This window comes from Rattus norvegicus, chromosome 3, assembly GCF_021556685.1.
Source record: "Rattus norvegicus strain SHRSP/BbbUtx chromosome 3, alternate assembly SHRSP_T2T, whole genome shotgun sequence".
Lineage (NCBI taxonomy): Eukaryota > Metazoa > Chordata > Mammalia > Rodentia > Muridae > Rattus > Rattus norvegicus.
The window spans coordinates 166,570,707-166,585,164 of record NC_141536.1 but is presented as its reverse complement, the minus strand read 5'-3'; positions in this window follow the sequence as shown (position 1 = coordinate 166,585,164).

Here is a 14,458-nt window from a genome sequence, read left to right as displayed (position 1 = left end):
AGTTCTGCTTGGCTGTCAGGAGCTACGAGACCAGGCTCCCTGTGAGCCCTCATGTGTGCCCCCCCATGCACTCCATTTGCTTAGACCCCTGGAATTCTAAGAGTTTACCAATCATCACTTACCTAACATGGGCCTTAAACAGTTTGTGGTCTGTGGAGATCCTCTGAGAGGCAGCTCCCGGGGACTCAACCCCTCTAACCCCAAACCATGTTGGCTCAGTGTACATCAAGGCCTTACCTCCCCTCAACTCCACACCCTGCACCTCTTTCCAGGAGGGGTGAAGCTTGCCCTCTCTCTCATCTGTGGATACCAGAAGAAACATTGCCTTACTGAGCAGGAGAGGATGGGTTAATTGAGGGGTGCTTCATCAGCTTCTACAACTGCTGGCAAGCTCCTGAATGAGAAGACATCTTTTTAACTTGGAAGTGTTTAAGTCTGTGGCTATGTACCTGGCAAGGCACACACAGAAACGTTGGAGGGCGACTGACAGGAGTCGGTTCTCTCCTTTTACCCATGTCAGCTCAGTGATCCAATTCAAGCTGTGTGGAGTTTGGGGGTAAATTCCTTTGTCCCCTGAGCTCTCTCTCCAGCCCCGGTCTGTGGTTATAAGAGCACCACTAGGCTGTGGTCAGGCCTGATGTTATCAGGTTCGGGGGCCACTCAGGGACTTTCAGGGGTCCACAGTAAGCCGCTCATGTGAGCCTCCTTGAGCTGATTGGCTCACCTGGTCATTTGCTAACCAAGCTGCAAACAGCCATACCTAGACAAAGTGTCTGTCTCCAGTGAAAAGAGAAGCCCCGTTCCTTGCAGTGAAGAAGCAAAGGAGTTCTAAATGGCCTAAAGGTCCTCTTGCTAAGTACCCAGCACTTACTATTCGTACAAGAGAGCTGTAGTTGAGGATGCTGCTTAAGGTCACAGAGGAGGCAAAGGGGAGGCCTGTGTGAGCCTTTCCTGGAAGTTGTGCTTGGTCGCAGAGCTCAATGGCCATCTTTCTCCACTCAATCAACCAACAAAGCTGTCGAGCACTGGCACAGAGATGCAGGGCCCTTTCGCACTCTCTTGCAGACAGTGACCTGCTGAAATTGCCCTGTCCCACTGAGGAATGCTAACTTTGGGAAACTTGGGGAACCCACGGCAGCGCCAGTATTTCCTCTTCAGGACTCAGGAAGCAATGGCTTGTACCGAGGCTGGTCAAAGGGCAAAGGGCACGGAGGAACTGGAGCACGTACATAGGGCAGGAGAGGCAGGCAGGGAGTGCAGGACAGATGGGAGCATCATGGGGTTCTTGTCAGAGCTGAAAACCAAGGGCAGCTTGTTGGCACGTGTCTTTTCTCACACACAGGGAGAAGCCAGACGGGGACTGGATATCCTTTCTATGCCAGCTCCTGTCCTTCACTAATTCCTACATTGTGACACATGGCTGCCATCCATCTCTTAGTTATCTGTCAGCGGCATGCTTCTTGGGATCCTCAAAGTCCCTCGCACGTAACCAGTGCTCACCCAAGGCCCAGACCAAAGGCCACACTGCTGAATTGAATATGTCCCCAAGACTAACCCATCTGACATCCACAGTCCTTCAGAGATACCTTAGTCCGACTTCAAAAATAATTGAGATCTGTGATATAACCAAGAATCTAGAGGGAACCTTTGACTTGTGGGTGTGACACTGTCACACTGTGAGAAGCCATGCCAGGACCAAGACGGCCTTCTAAGAAGACTATGGTGCCCACAGCCTAGGCTTCCTTTAGGACTCCCCCTCATCTTCCACCACCCTTTCCTCTCCACAGGTCCAGGTGAGAGCCCTTAATCTACTCAGTTTCCCCTGAGGACCTAGTAGGCATCTGTTGAGCACCTACTGTATGCCAGACCACTGGCTAAGCCCTGAGATACATGATGAATAGAGAACAGGGAAAAATCTGCACAATGCAGAGACCTCAGAAGATAGGAGGTAGATCAGATGGGATGGGGGATAGTTTCACAGAGGAGCCAGGCCAGGCCAGATAAAGTAGGAGAGTGACAGAGACTGTGCCCTTCTGTTAAGGTAAGGCCAAGAGATGTGGGTAATAAAGGGGAGCAGCTGCCCCTGCAGAAGCTGGGTCCCCCTTTATACTCAGACTCCCCCATATAGACTCAGTAGACTACAGTATGCAGAGCACCTCAGGCAATGTGATGTGTGGAGGATCACACTGCAAATCCTCTGCCTGGATGCAGGCCTCTAATCATGGGCTGGGGGAACATGTGCATATAAGCACTGGGGTGTGTACACGTGTGAACACAGGAGTGTGTGTACCCACATACACACAGGGGTGTGTGGGTACATATGTGAGCACAGGAGTATGTGCACACACATAAGCGCAGGGATGTGTGTACACAGCCGAGCATAGGCGTGCCGGTTCCTGTGTGGAGGTCAGAGGACGATTTAGGCAGTGATTTCCACCTTCCACTTTGTTTGACGCACGCTCTCCTTGTGTTGTTCTGCTGTGGGCAGCAGGCTAGCTGAGCTGGCCTGTCAGCTATCTCCCTGTCTCCACCTTCAATATCCTATAGGAGTGTAGGGCTCACAGAAACTTGGGCTGTGAGTTCAGCTTATAGTGGGTTCTGGAGATTTGAACTCAGGTTTCCCGCACCACAAGTGTTTGTACCCAACGATCCTTCTTCTTGACTTCCTTAAGCCTTTAGTTAAACTCTGAGTGTCAGTTTATAATAGTCATTGGCTCTGTTCCCCAAGTTCATTCCAAATATGTGACTCTATTAATCTCCCAAGAGACCCTACGAGCAGGTTCTCTCAGTAAGATGCTCTTTAAAATCTCTTAGTCAAGAAAGGACTTGTGAGAAGAGAGGAGGTGTCCTTGGGGTCCCTTCGTCCACTGAAACCTTTTCCAGGACATGGATCCAAGGACAGAGGAGCCCTTCCTCAATACCAGAGTCAGGCTTTTCAGAGAATGGAGAGACAAGGAAGGCTGTTTCCACAGTGTGGACAGGTGGCGGCTTCTACATCATGAAGTTTCAGCCTTCACCAGACAGACCTGCACCCAGTCTGGGATGATGGGCAGGTGTGGGTGAGAGAAGCTTCAGAGAATCTGAAGACTTCCTAGCTTAGAGGTCAGCTGAGAGGAGCCAACAACAGACTCAGAAATCCAGACACTGGCAACCAGAGCCAAGTCACCCTGGATGCTGGATGCTGGATGGACATCTTCCAAGACAGACAGACAGAAACTTCCATGTAGACAGAGGCAGCGGGAAGGATTGTGAACCCGTGAGGACATGAGGGAAGGGGTGAAGCTGTAGCACACACAGAGACACACAGCAGTGACAGTAGCCCGGAGTGGTCAGCTGCTTCGAGACCACCAGTAAGCACAGGGCAGGCTCTACTTCCTCTGTCCTCACCAAGACTCAGCAAAGAGGAGCTGCAGGTTCTGCTCTCAGACGAGGTCAGGACTCCTTAGCCCAGGACACTGTGGTTCTCATAGAGGGCTGGCAGCTCTCAATCCTGGCACGGCCTGGTGCCCATATCTCTGCTCTCAGCAATGTTTCTCTATCACAGAATGACTGACACGGGGATGGAGGGTTCTAAACAGGGATGCTTTGCGACATACTGTAGAATAATCAGAAGCTTCCCTCAGCCTCCTCCATGGATGCCAGTAGCTCCCACCGGGTGTCACAACCCAAGTGTACCCCCATGTTGACAGGCGACCTGTCGGAGGAGGGACAAGGGTACAATCAGCCAGCTGAGAGCAATGCTTAAATCACTGTTTTGTGCACTTGAGCCCCAGGGAGCGCTAGGGGCCAGGAAGGCACAGCAGTGTGGAGTAGCATCGCCACCTGGAACAAGAAGAGTGTGTTTAAATGGCAGGCAGGGCGCAGCCGAGGCTGAAGAATAAAGGCAGAGAGAGGATTCACTCCCATAACAGCTTAGCCACGGCGGGTGTTTATTTAATAGGTGCACTTGCTTATAAATATCTGTGACCCTGTTGTCTTGGGCTAAGCTCTCTGGAAGAGAAGTGGTAAGCACTGTCTACGTGGATTTGTCTCAGCCAAGGCTATGAGCAAACGGCGGCTCAATAAATAACCTTGGTGACAGGGGAGACTGGGAGACTGACGTGGCTGGAACAGACGGCTGGTGGCCCGCTGTGCTCCAAGGCTATCTCCCCCCAGCTCTCCCGCCCACTCATCACCCACAGGTCCTGGAACATCCTCACTTAGAGAGCCTGTCTCCAAAGCGCCTGGCTTCCTTCCCAGATGGGAGCCTGGGTGTGTGAACGTGCAAAAGACCCCTAAGAAGCTCACAGCCTAAGTTCATCCAGTCTTTGCTCCCTTTAGGGCAGAGGTCCAGGAACACCTTCCCACAGCCTGAAGGAGAGCTGGAACCACAAACCCAAAGCTTTCAGTGAGCTCTCCATTGGTGGGACAAACAACCCGAAGGAATAAACTTATAAAGAGGGATGGTCTATTTCGGCTTCTGGTTTCAGAGCTCCCAACTGCAGGCCTTCCCCTGTGTTGGTTTTGAGCTTGTGGGGAGGCAAGTTGACATAGAAAGTAGCCCGTGACAGAGGAAACCTCTCCTCAAGGAAGAGAAGCTAAGAGAGCAATGAAGCTGGAGGCCCTAGCACCTGCTCAAGGGCAGGTTCCCAAGGACCCAGAGTCCCCTGCAGCTCGCTATGTCTCTAGCACACAGCACTATGGCAGGAAGTAGAAACTTTTGGAGGCAGGGTCTAGTCTCAGGATGGAGATTATGGGACAGGCCTTGGAGGTTAGATGGGATCTTCTTTCTCCACCTCCCATGGTCCCAATGCCATACTGTTCTGCCCAAGCACTTGGGACCATGCAATCATGGAGCCAGGAGCTCAATCAAGAGCCCAAGTCAGCCATGTCTGCTCTTCAATCCTTAAACCAGGAGTCTTGTCACAGTTGTTGGGAGAGTTGGGTGCACTCAGTGTCCTCTCACCAAGGCTGGCTGGTCTCCTAAAGGTTACACACACACACACACACACACACACACACACACACACACACACACACATGCCTGCCAGTAGCATAGGGACTTTAGTACACTATCCAAATCAAGTCAAGCCAGGGGTGCATGCCTATCATCCCAACTACTGGGGAGGCTGAGGCAGGAGGATCACTCTTTTAAGAGACCTAGATTACAGAGTGGATTCAAGGATACCCTAAGCAACTTAGGGAGACCTTGGGTCAAAGTAAAAAGTAAAGCAGCGACTAAAAGTGAAGTTCAGTGGGGGAGTACTTGCCAGAAGGTGTAAGGTCCCGGGTTCCATCCCAGCACCGTAATAAATAAATACATAAGCAAGCACACACCCATGTGCATGTGCACACAAACCATTTATTTTTCAGCTGAGTTTTCTTAGGATCCCTCCCTCTTCTGTCAATGCAGCCTCACCTCAAAGGGAAGTAGAGAGTTTATTCTAAGCTGAGTGTGAGTCACTTTGGCCCAACAATGAGGATTCGGGTTGCCCCAAATAAAACGTCTCAATATGGAAGCAGTGTCATGAACTTTGTGTGACTGCAGAACAAAAAACGGACAGGTCTTTTACAGAGGACATTGGTGGGAACATGAGGCAGGCAGCACAGCAAAAGCTTAGAATGTTCTGCTGTAGGTTGTAGATACAGTGTTGCTGTCTGATGATGCTCTGGGGTTTTCGTTTTGGTTGGTGGGAGCCTGTAGTCGGCTAAGAATACATCCCAGTGGTTTTACCTGACAGGCAAAGGGGTGTTAGGTCAAGCAACAAAGTGTGGAGAATGGATGGCTTTTAAGGGGTGTGGCTTTTGTGCCTGAGAACTTGCACTGGGACTCCAGGGCTATTTACCACCACCCGCCACCCACACTAAGTCTTGTGAGCAAAGTTTCCTCCCAGGGCTGAGACTCTGTGCTCAAGTTGTTGGCTGCACTCCGCATTCTGAGCCAGTGGATTTACAATGCAAAGTATACTTGTCTCCTACAGCATAAAGGAGAAGGAAGCTGTTAGGATTTCCATGTGAACGCAGCAACTGGTTCTGCATTCAGTGTCTCAAGCCGGATGAAGAATTCTTAGGGACAGTTAAGGAACCTGAGTGGGGTGAGGTCTGTTGGCAGGAGAGGTATGAGTTGGGCGACTCTGAGCTGACTACAGTCTACAGTGGCACAGAGATCTGAAGCTATCCGCACTGCTCCTCTGGCTCAATTAGGGCAAGCACGCTTTGATGAGTACAGCGTGGTTCTACCACTGTTATTTTTCTGCATTGCCCATTTAGCTGGGGAGCAGGAGAGTTAACAGTTGCCTCTTTACAGAACCGGAGGGCAAGTACAGGTAACACTAGAAGAGGTTACTAAGAACATGTTGAATGTTCTGTGGGTGGGAGCCAGCCTGTGAATAATCATTCCTACTCCCACCTCAGGTCCAGCCCTTCCTAGACCTGCAGGGCCAGGCTGCAGGCTGGGCTGTGGTCAAGGAGGGTCTATTGAAGACTGCTCAGATCATGGCTAACCCCACTTTGCAGAAGAGCGCTACCTGGAAACCTGCCTGTCCAAGGCTTGGCTTTGCCACTTTCAGCTCCCCAGTGCAACACAGTGGATTTCTTCTACTACATCGCCCTGGACAGTAATCAGTAATGAAGTCATTAAGTGCAAGAGGGGTGGAGAAAGCTGTCTGCCAGCCTCCTCCATTACACTCAGGGATGTTGGCACATCTCTAATTAAGATCCAGAGGCTTGGGTTCCAATTGATGAAGCACTTCATTCCCAGACACACAGTCAAGAGTGCTGGAGGGCAGAGCTAATGCAGTGAGCAGGGTAATGGCTTGTGTAATTCCAATAAGGAGTTCTGGTCACACTCAATGCTGGAGGTTAACCGGTGCTGCCCAGAGAAGGAGCCAGAGTCTGGATGGGTTATTGGTCTGTTTGCCTTGCTTTCCCAGTGATCAGACAGTTCCGGATAGCTAAGGAATCTGCCTATAGTCTTCTGGGCCACCCTAGGAAGTCAGGACTTGGGCTCCTGTTACATTGTTAAAATAATGTAACAACATTTTCCTCTTAGCTCTGGGGACCTGCAACAACACACAATTCCCAGCGGATTCACTCTGGGGGAAAAACAAACAGACTGATCACGTTAGAGAAAATGGCCGCCCGGTAACACCCTAGGGAAATTACATTCTTTTATTTTTCACTCATTTAGAACTTTGGAGAAAACATTTTGACATTTGCTGATTGCTGCAGCATTCCCTGAGGACTGAAGCCTGCGTGCATTAATTTTATATTCTTATCTGAGAAACCCACATCTGATATGAGCTGGGGGGTGGGTGAGGGAGAAGACATACGGTGCTTGGGCTCTTGTAACCTCGAGGGCTCCTTTCATTTAGAAGACAAGGACAGAATTTCCCAGAGCAGACTAGAAAGAAAAAGTGGGGAACCAATAGGCTGGGCTGGGATCACCTCAGGAAGTTCGTGACTGCAGGGAGCCCAGGAGCTCCCATAGAGGTCACTCTTCAGTCCTGTCTCTGAGTTCACTCTTACCTGCCCCTGACCTGCCTTCTGTAAGCCCTCTTCTGCCTGCCATTCCAGAATAGTCACTATCTTTGGAATCAAAAATCCCACCCAGGGTTTATAAATCGTCCTTCCACGTGGCTTCTGGCGACAGCTAAATGGGAAGTCATCAATGGAGGAGAGTGAGGGTCTCCAGCGTTGATAACCGGAGGCATCAGCTTGGTCTTCAGTGGGTAATCTAGTAAAGCTCTCACCAGACCAGGAGACACAGATAGATCGAGCAGCCTTAAAAAATCTCTGGAACACCGTATCCTAGACTTCTGACTTAGATACTCATTGCCTGAATTGGAGGACATTGCTGTGAGCCTTTGTTTTTTTAACACCTATTTCTTAAAATTTAGTTTGTAAAAGGTGTGCTACATCCCTGCACCCTGAAAACATTGCCTGTTTAGAAAAAAATTACATACATACATACATACATACATACACATATATATATTCTGAATTATATTAAATTATATATATTTATATATGTTTGGAACTACATATGAATTCTGAATTATATATTTTGTGTATATTTGTAATTAAAATATATAAATTCTGAATTATATATTTTATATATTCTGATATATATATATATATATACATATGTGAAGATTATGAGAAAAAGTAACTCTAAGAACCAGAAATCTTCTTTTATGGGTTAAAGCCACTCACTAAGGTAGCTTACGATAGTTCTGAATAATTGAAACTGTAAAGAAACATTAAAGAGTTAGCGACTCCCCCGCTGCCCTGCCCTGCACCCTAGAGAGTCCTCTACAAAGACTAGCCAAGGCTTTGCGGCTGAAGTTATAAAAGCTTACTGTTGTCACATGAAAAAGGTAACTTTAATAAGGAACTTTAAATTTTAATAAAGTAACCAAGGAAGGAAGCAATAAAGCAGGGGAAGGAAATCTTGATAAAATCGTCCCAGTGAACATGGCTGCTGAAGGACTGATTCTACGGCCCACAGGGACGGCCGGCAGAGCCCAGTCTGTCAGCAGCAGGCCCTGCCAGCTTCACAGTGGCCGTGGGTCTGGCTGCTACACGGAGTATGGCTGTGATCAGCATGGAATTAGAGGGGAATCCTGCCACACAAGCAGATGAGAAAGATGCTCAGGAAATATTAGGAGAGGAAAGAGTCCGACCAAAGTTGATGAGGTGGGTAGTTAGCAGGATCTGAAGATCACGATCCCTGTTTCTGCTGGGGTGGCCCAGAGAGTCAAAGGGGATTGCTTCCCATCTGCATGATTGTCTAGCGGTTTGGGGTTGTGGCACATGCCAGGCACATCCCTCCCCCGACAGTGGAAATGAGTCAGTCCTTCTTAGGAAGCGTGGGATGTCTCAGGGTCCTTCCTGCCTGGTGTTGATAGAAACGGCATATCTAGTAGACTTGGGAAGGAGGGACGTACAGGGCGTTCTCAGAATCCCCCTCTCAGCATGGCCTGGTGACCTGACAAGATCAGGGAAGGAGCAGTGAGCTCCAGTCTGGTTCTTGTGTCAGCTCTGCAACTCAGTGGCCAGGCAACTATAATTACTTATGGGAGCCCTTCACACTGACTTCAGCCTATCCCAGGTCACAAGTCCCACATGCATGCTTCCTGCTCAGTGGCTGTCACTAGGGAGCAGCAGGGCAGTGTCCTATCCAGGTGGTGCCTCCTACCCAGGTACTGATTTCCTGGGAGTTACTATGCGATAGACACAGGGCATGAACATTTCCCTTAAGGGAACTAGCTTTGAGTCAACGTGGCTGTTCCCGTTTCCTACAAGAACCAAGAGCTTGAAGTTGGAAGACAACAGAGAGGGGGGAAGCAATATTCAGAGTCACAGAGAGACAGAGGCAATGGACAGAAAAACTGAGAAAGAGAGAGGATGGATGGAACGGGAGAGGGAGGCCAGGCTCGACAGAGAGAGAGAGAGATATTTAGAGACACAGAAAGATGCAGGAAAAGATGAACAGAGATGAGGAGAGAGAGGGGTGGAAAAGAGAGGCAGAGAGAGAGAGACAGACAGACAGACAGACATCAAAGTGGCCCCAGACTTCACCTCTCTAGACTCACTTTACGCGATCCCTGGGATGCAGGAAGTGGGTTATGAGCAAATATTTACGGAAATTTGTGATTTGACTCTGCTAGGGGAATTTGACAGGTAGCTTGGGCAGGTAGCCAGTGCAACCTGGACTTCAGCTCTGTGCCTCCCATCCCATCCCACACACAAGCTCCACACCCCACGCAGGCACAGGACAGCAGTAAATGATGCCAGAGCATATCCAGCTCCCAAGCTAACCCACAGAGCCATGAGGATGCCATGGGGCAACACGCTGTGAGGAGGAGAAGCCGCACACACTCTGTGCCCCTACGTGGCTGCAGGAAGTCCTCCTCGTGTGCTCTTGATCCTGAGTCCCTGTGACGTTCAGGAGGATATTGAAGTTGAGGAAGGAACAGTCTTAGATTCCTCCTCAGCTATCACAGGAAGGAGGATGTTGTCTCTAAGGAGTGGAACACACAGCATGGCCTTGATTTCCACAGTGGGACTTATCAGCGGGACTCGCCTTGTCAGGAAATCAACTCTTTCCAACATCAGCTCAGCTGAAGGCTGCTGCAGACGCCTGAAGGACCAGACTCCGTCTCTCCTCCGGTAAGTGCGCTCCACAGGATGCGTCACACCGCTGTTGGCTGTTGAGAGGGCCTCCAGATCAGCTTTAATTATAACCATCACCCATTGGCCTCTCCAGAAGATGTTCCCGAACATCCTGGTACATGACCCTCCTGTCAGGAAAGCATTGCACGAGCGCGTTGGCATGGTCAGGCATGGACAGCCATGCACACGTCCAGCGTCCCACAAGTCTAGCAGGTTAAATAAGGAAATCCGCACCAGGCACATGCCCATCAGCTAGGTACAGTTGTAGCAGTGGTCAGTAAAGGACCGCCTGGCTACTTGCTGGCTTCTCCTATGCCAGGGGCCCGAGGTTGTGGATGGTCCTGAGACCAGTCCTGGAAGGCTTTCTGGAGGAGGTGATTTGGGTACCTCCCTGAGTCTGCAAGCAGCGTCCATGAGGTTTTCCCTGAGCCTGGTGCTACATGACACTTTCCTGGGTGCAAACTCAGATGAGGTTCCTTCTGGACATCCTATGTCTGAGGTTATTTTTGAGGAGGAACAGAGCAGTGATGTCAGTTTTTGTGTCCTGAGAGACACCATTATGGACTTCCCAGACCGTTTCTGCCACAGGGGCCCTCAACTCTTCCCTCCCTACACTGGTTGGACACAGCAATCCGAGAAGTAGCTTCCCTACCTGAGCCACTGCCCTCTGCAGCACCAGGTTTCTCATGCAGATAGTTTGTATCACCAGCCCTGGGCCCCCACATGCGACTAAGGGGCACTCCTTCCTCTCTTGCTCCCAGCTGCAGTGATGAGAGCCCCCCCCCCCAAGGATAGTGGGTAGGCCATTTGCTCACATCTACAGTCCCGGTGCATGATGGGTAACTGATGTTCAAATACCTATTAGAGAGATGATAGACTAGGAGAGCCTGGATTGCCTTGGGATGGGAAGAGGAATGTGGGCCACTCAGACAGGCACCCTGTGTGACCTGATCCTGCAGAAGCCCGGGGCTCCTGAGGAGCCCGCAGACATAAGACACCACAGTACTCACAGGCAGACCTGGTCATCCTCAAAGCATAACCCTTTCCAACACGAAGAAAGGAAAATATTGACTTTAAACATTAAGGAGAGCCTTATTAAAGTTTTAAAGGCTAATATATAACGGTGAGTCACTTATGCCCGGTCAGCACTCTCGGGGATGACTTGGGTTAATCCACTCAGGTAGACCTCTCTGGGTTGCTTGAGAGCTCCCACTGCAGCTCAGAAGGCCCTTCCTGCTGTCTGCAGAGAGGACCAGGGGAGGACACCCCCGGTATCCACCTTCTTTCCAGTACTGCCTCAGAAGTTTACGGTCTTCTGACCTGAACACATACACAGTCTGTCCCTTACGCACCACCTGCCTCAAGCTTTCTCCTCAAACGTGGCAGCCAGAAGACCCTGAAGCACTTCTCACACTGGGTACCTGATTTGATGACAGCAGGCAGAGTCCCAGCCCCCGGCCATGGTCCTCTTCCCTGCCGCTTTCTAATATAAAGTTTCCTTGGGGACACTGTCACAGGGCCTGTGGGTCAGCTCCTGCCATGCTTACTCACCTCTCTAATGAAAGTGGCTCAGGGGTCCTCCCCTCCTGGCCCTTGGATATTGGCTTCCCTCAGGGAGGATCTCTGTGCAAGCATGCTCTTCTTACAGCCTGCCCCTGTCCAGCTCACAAAAACAGAGGAATAAGGATCCATTGTGGCAAGCTGTAGAATACTTGGGGGACAGTCGGCTTTGAGTTCTGCACACTCAAGATTCATTAGAAAGGAACTCACCAACTGTCAGCTCCACAGAAGTCAAGAGCAGGCAGAGGTGCGTGGGTACAGATGGCGTTGACTGAATCAGAGAACGGATTATCTTAAGAATGAACACACGCCTGAGTGCTGGACTTGACACTCAGGACCGAGGAACCTGGACAGGAGTGACCTGGACCTGCCCAACAGGAAATCCAGGCTGGGGGCTGCTGTGGACCTCCAGGGGACTGCTGTCTGAGTGCCTGCATGTCTGTAGGTCCTGTTCTAGACCCCGCTAAGTCATGGTTAGAAAGTAATTCAAACCTTAGTCTTTAAAATTATTTGACTTTGGAATTATTTTCAATAGCATAAAAGAATTTGACAGAATGATACCAATATCTCTAACCTGCATTTCACTTCTTATTAGCCTTAACCTATGGTGATGGAGGCTTCCTGGAAGGCATCATCTTTCTTGAGTCTCCTCCGTAGAGGCCGTTCCTATTCCCCAGGTGCCTTAAGAGGCATAAGATCCAGCTGCCTCTGTTCAAGACCCTATGATCAATGTCTGTACTGTTTACCACAGTCACAAAACCCCCCCGAAGGACAGAATCCCTCTACAGGCCCCATACCCATCCATTTTTCAGGGTCTCACAAGTTGCCCATGGCTATGTGGTATGTGGTCAAGGATGTGGCTGGGATAGAGCCATTCAGCTGCCTGGGTACACCCACAGGGAAGCAACTCCCCACCAGGCTGACCTGGTGACACCAAGTCCCATGAACTCCCTTGCAGGACAGAGGTGACCACATGTGAGAATTGCTCAGAAGTCCTTGGACAGATGGGGGTGACAGTTCCAGTGTGAATCAGAAGCTGACCAGGGTGTCACAGAGCCACCCCAGATAGAGGCTTGGAAGGCAGGGTCTCTACGTCCAGACCGTAAATAAGTACACACATCCCCGTGGCTGATGCAGGGGATCAGCCTTAAATTGCAACAGTCATGAGTATTACAGTAGTGAGTTAGGAATTGTTAATAAACCAGTAAGTAAGGAATGATCCCATTGCCAGGTGTGGACAGTTTGGGAGTGACCATTCAGCCCTACATACTCAGGGCACTGGTGGGGGCAGATGACATCTTAAATGTCCCTCACCCTGCCAGCAGACAGCAGCAGCTGTTCCTGGACGGAGTGGCCAGAGCTGGGAGGCTGAAAGCAGGCTGGGAAGGCCAGTTTCTGTGGTTTGGATGTGGAATCCCACCCCTACAACACCACCACCACATGGGTTCATGTGCCTGAAGACTGCCCTCAGCGGGTGGCGCTGTTTCAAGAGACTGTGGAAACTTTAGATGGTGGCGCCTAGAAAGAGGATGTGTGTCAGTGGAGGTGGGGTCCTGACACTTTTTAGATAGGTCTCGATTCCTGTGTAGCCTCTGCTTTCTGATCGTGGATACAATACAGGAAGCTGGCTTACACCTGGGCTTCTGTCTTCCCCGTCAGGTTGGGCTAACTGTAACCCAACACAGACCCTTCTGCCCTTAATTTGCTTCTGAGGTGGGGAATGGAAACACCAGCCTGGGTCATAATCAGGTTCTCAGACTGCTGAGAGGGACAAGCCTAGGCAAAAACTGTACCTGCTGACAGGAACCCAGAGTTCTCCACAGCTTCTGGGGGGCTGCTTTTCCTGCCTCCATGGAGATGTAAATAGTCATATCTTTACCCCAGACAGGACACAGAGATAGACCAGAGTAAGGTCTCCACCAAAGTTCACTTTAAGGAACCAATGAGTCTTTTGGACTTGCTAACATAGCATGGCTGTGGGGAACCCCAACGCTGCATCCCAGTAAAGTCCCAACCCACTGAGGATGATGACAACATCATAAAGGGTGCATCCTAGAGAACCCCTTTCATCAGCTAATCTGGATCCTATATACTCTAGCTCACCACAAGAGGTGGGGAGGGGCAAGGGGAACTGCATGGAACTCAGGCAGCTCCAGTGGCCGTCTCCTCCCTTCCTGTTCGGGAATATCCATAAATATCTCCATTACTGTTGCCATTACCATACACCTAGCTAGCTCACCACTGCTATTTAATTGGTTGCCATGGCTACAGAAACAAGGTAGTCTCTATTCCGTGATGTTGATGAGGAGAGTGCGTTTTCCTGAGTCTGTTGGGAGGAAGTAAGAGAGTCACCATTGCACAGCACACACATGAAAGTACCAAGGCACAGAGAGGGGAGTTGTAGCTTCTAAAAGACTGAACCAGACCTCCAAGACTCTAAGCTTATGTATCTGTCCCAAATGGCAGGGGATCCAAGCAGACACAAGAGATGGGTAAGGATGACAGGGGGTTCAAGTGGACAAGAGATACGGGTAAGGGTTTGCCTGTGAAATGGAAGATCGTTTCACAAGAGAAGTCGCAACACACAGCTGCTGAAGAGAGGGGTTATGCACATTCAGGGCCCGTGAGCATTCTCAACCTTGAGGGTTAATCCGTGTGCTACAGAAAGGCACCCATGCCAACATGCTTGGCGTATGGCTTTCTGCACACTGGTGACTACTGTGGCTTATTGCCGCTGACTTAA